The sequence below is a fragment of the Saccostrea cucullata genome, unplaced genomic scaffold, assembly GCF_032062105.1.
Source record: "Saccostrea cucullata isolate Sc308-1 unplaced genomic scaffold, CSIRO_AGI_Scuc_v1 ctg11869, whole genome shotgun sequence".
NCBI classification, from domain to species: Eukaryota; Metazoa; Mollusca; class Bivalvia; order Ostreida; family Ostreidae; genus Saccostrea; species Saccostrea cuccullata.
In genome coordinates this window covers 14,264-17,873 of record NW_026922951.1, presented here as the reverse complement: position 1 = coordinate 17,873, position 3,610 = coordinate 14,264, and the positions used below count along the sequence as shown (strand labels likewise).

Genomic DNA, 3,610 nt, shown 5'->3' with positions numbered 1-3,610 from the left:
TAGTTTGTAAGTGCATTTCCACTGAAAGTGTACACTAAAATGAGTGCATTTTTGAGGATGGGGTATCGAGTGTAATTCGGAGTTAGATAACCTGTTTTATAATTATACACATCTAATACATGTATTTGATATTTATAAATCATACATGATTCAAAGGTTGAAATTTATTTCCGAAACAAGTACATGTGCTCTCAGAATAGACCCGAGAAGATGCGATTGATAACACATATATATAATGAAACGCTTTCTAAACTTTCAGTGATGGTCATTCAAATCGAACTGAGCCTTCATTATTTTTGATAACTTCAGCATGTTCTATGAATACTGTTTCACAAAACTACCTATTTCAACAAAAGTTATAGCTAGATAATGTACCGAATTTTTCCCTTTCTCACCGTGACGTCACAATCAGATGTGCACAAGAATATAAATTGCGTACCCAGTTTTAATGACGTCAGCAAACCCGCGACCTACGTTAAGAAAAATAAACCGACGTTTTATATTTTGTATGATACTCAAGAGTCCCCTTTCAAATAAAGTTGCGTTATTGCTACACTTGCACGCGATTTTGTTTTTCGCTTGTTGCTTTCAAGTAAGCTACGTGTGATGCAAGCTTATATTGACGACAAGTAAATTCGACTTCTTTCAAACGCACAGTTAACGCTTAGGAAATTCTACGGTAAACCGGACACGCATGATTTGCACGTATTTGACATTTCTGTAATGATATCCATCGCTAAGTGTGTTGCTGAGGGTAAAAAACGGATTGTAAAATGCGCCTAATCAAATCAGATTTTAACCTTAAAGTATGATAAAAATAATATAACATGCGTGCAATTATGTGCCTACGGTTCGAAGGAGAATTCTAAAAACGTCAGTTTGTTTAAATGAACCAGAATAAATTTGACGTCAATCAAAGTTAGTACCTGATGAAGCTTATCTGAATAAAATTGTGCGCGAGTTCACAAATAACACAATTTAAAATGAATATCTCTTTGAATATGAATATCGTATAAGTAGCAAAGGAAGAAATTTCCGCGCGTTGAAATCTGAAAATATTATAGGGTTATTGGACTTATATTATTTAACTTATATTGGTGAATATTGGCACCAGTTGGCTGTTCAAATGCACGAACTTCCGAGTGCATTTGAACAGCCAACGAGTGCCAATATTCACCAATATAAGTTCAATAACTCCTTTATTATATAGCTAAAACATTTCCATATAATTTATAACAATTATTTCACCTAAAATATCATAATAATAATTTTCAAATATTGGTATTTAACGTCTGTCATGTAAGCGTTTTATATTGCATCATTCTGATGACCCTACCGAGCGATATGATTTGCTTTTTTGGTTTTAATGGGTGTAATGTATTCAATTTTTATTAAATGATTTCATTTTGTGTGAAAAATAAACACGTCTTCCCTAAATGCCACTTCATTACTTTAATTAAGCTCTGAGAATTTGACCAGGCGATCTTTTCTGTTTACAACGAGGCGTTCGATATTGCACGCTCGTATTCGGAATGTTTCGGGCATACTCGTATGCTTAATACAAAGTCAGCGTTCAATAAAACGTCAAGATATGAACTAAAATTCTCTAGATTTTTGGTTGTTTTTTATTAGAGACTATTGATTAGCTTTATAATAATATAATATGATGTTATTCTTAAAAAAATTAATTTCGTATCTTTTAATCCCATTTCTGATTTTTTTTTCTGTTTAGTTTCTTCTATTTTTTTCTCTCTCTCTCTCTCTTAACAATAATCTGGACCGTCAAGAAGATAGCAATTCACAAACACGCCAAATCAAATTCAGAAATTTAAACAAGGAATGAAATAAAGCACAAATATTTTTTGTCATCTCACCCAATCAAAACTATTAGCCTCATTTGATTAACAGCAAAAAGATTAACAAAATCTGAAATGAAGAAAGGTCATTTATTGACAAAATGACGAAATCACTAAATACCGTATACATACATTTTGTAAGAAAAGTTAATAACACTCCATGAGCAAAATTAACTTAATGTACTATGTCAAATTTTTATAAATATAAAAGGTATATTTTATAGAAGTAAGTCTTTTTATTCACAAGTAATAATTGATGACTATTCAAGTATTCGTTGTTTAAACTTTAAGGAGGGAATTCTATTGCATCCTCTATCAATTTCTTTCCTCCCGAATTATCTGTAACTGTAGACAAAAAGAAAAAGATTAACTAAAAAAAAGGATCAACAATAAAGCTTAAACTTATTTTGCCGAAATCCATTAATTTAAAATATAAAACAGACTTAACATAAAATGATAGGGAAATTGATAAGAAATGTGTTTGTTCAAAGAATAACGGATGTTTACCTAGTGACGTTTGATCATCATCATGGTTCCTCTCACTGATGTCCCACTCCTTACTGTGGGATACCATGGTCTGTACCAGGACTCCGGGGACCAGGGACCGTTAAGGAAGGCTCGGTGACAGGCGTTAAACCACCAGCCTCCTCCGTAGACAGCAGCACAGTTACCTCTAGATCTGTCGTTATCTCTGTCCGGGGTGGAGAAGGACATCCCAGACAGATCTCTGTATGAATTACCTGTATCTAACATAGCGTCACCTGTAGAAGTAAAAGTAATACCTACATGATTATCATCAACCTTTGTGAGTAATACGTACATGATTCTCATTAAGCATTGTGAGTAATACCTACATGATTCTCATAAAGCATTGTGAGTAATACCTACATTATTCTCATTAAGTCTTGTGAGTAATACCTACATTATTATCATTAAGCCGTGTGAATAATACCTACATTATTATCATTAAGCTTTGTGAGTAATACCTACATTATTCTCATAAAGCCTTGAGAGTAATGCCTACATTATTATCATTAAGTCTTGTGAGTAATGCCTACATTATTATCATTAAGCCTTGTGAGTAATACCTACATTATTTTCATTCAGCCTGAAAGAGTCTCTTTATTCTGTTGATTGTGTTCATTTCTTTTATAAATTAACTATACCGGACTAAAAGCAAGACAACTTCACTGACTTATTCAACAATTCAGCAAATACGAATGGGGAATAAAATTAAAAAAAAAGAAATATCCTGTCTGATGTATGATATCCCTCTTCCTTATTTTGCTGCATGATATAATATACCTTTAGCTACATCTTTTATCCATGCTTTGATATTTATCTAGTCTAACTTTACCACGTAGGACTTAATCAGTGTTAAAAAAAGTTTTAATGTTCACAATGTGAAATATGCAGTATAATTATATATGAATAAATAATAAAATAAAAAAGAATCTATTAAAAAAATAGAAAAATAGATCCATATGTTAAAAAAATAAAGATACAATGTAGATAAGTAATGAAAACAATGAAACCAAATTTAAAAAATGCATTATATTTATAAACTAAGGCAAACACAGGATAAATATATTAAAAGTAATTACATAATTAATATCATAATGATTTTACTACCGGTTGCATGAACATTAAATACAAAAAATTCTCTCTCTCTCTCTCTCTCTCACTTACTCTCTCTCTCTCTCTGTTAAAACTCACAGATCAACTCACCCGTCTCATTACTTTTAAACCCAAAA

The 3,610-nt window shown here is 31.7% G+C and overlaps 1 long non-coding RNA gene across 2 annotated transcripts; it reads right to left on the bottom strand.

The window, feature by feature from the left end:
* Positions 1 to 2,057: 2,057 nt before the first annotated feature.
* On the bottom strand, positions 2,058 to 3,309 carry LOC134262863 (uncharacterized). Of its 2 annotated transcripts, XR_009991128.1 has the most exons (3): positions 2,945 to 3,274; positions 2,364 to 2,910; positions 2,058 to 2,201 (listed from the first exon to the last, which is right to left on the bottom strand). It is a non-coding gene; the product is annotated as an uncharacterized LOC134262863 (long non-coding RNA). The 2 variants fall into 2 exon arrangements; XR_009991127.1 differs by having other exon boundaries at positions 2,364 to 3,309.
* Positions 3,310 to 3,610: the final 301 nt, after the last annotated feature.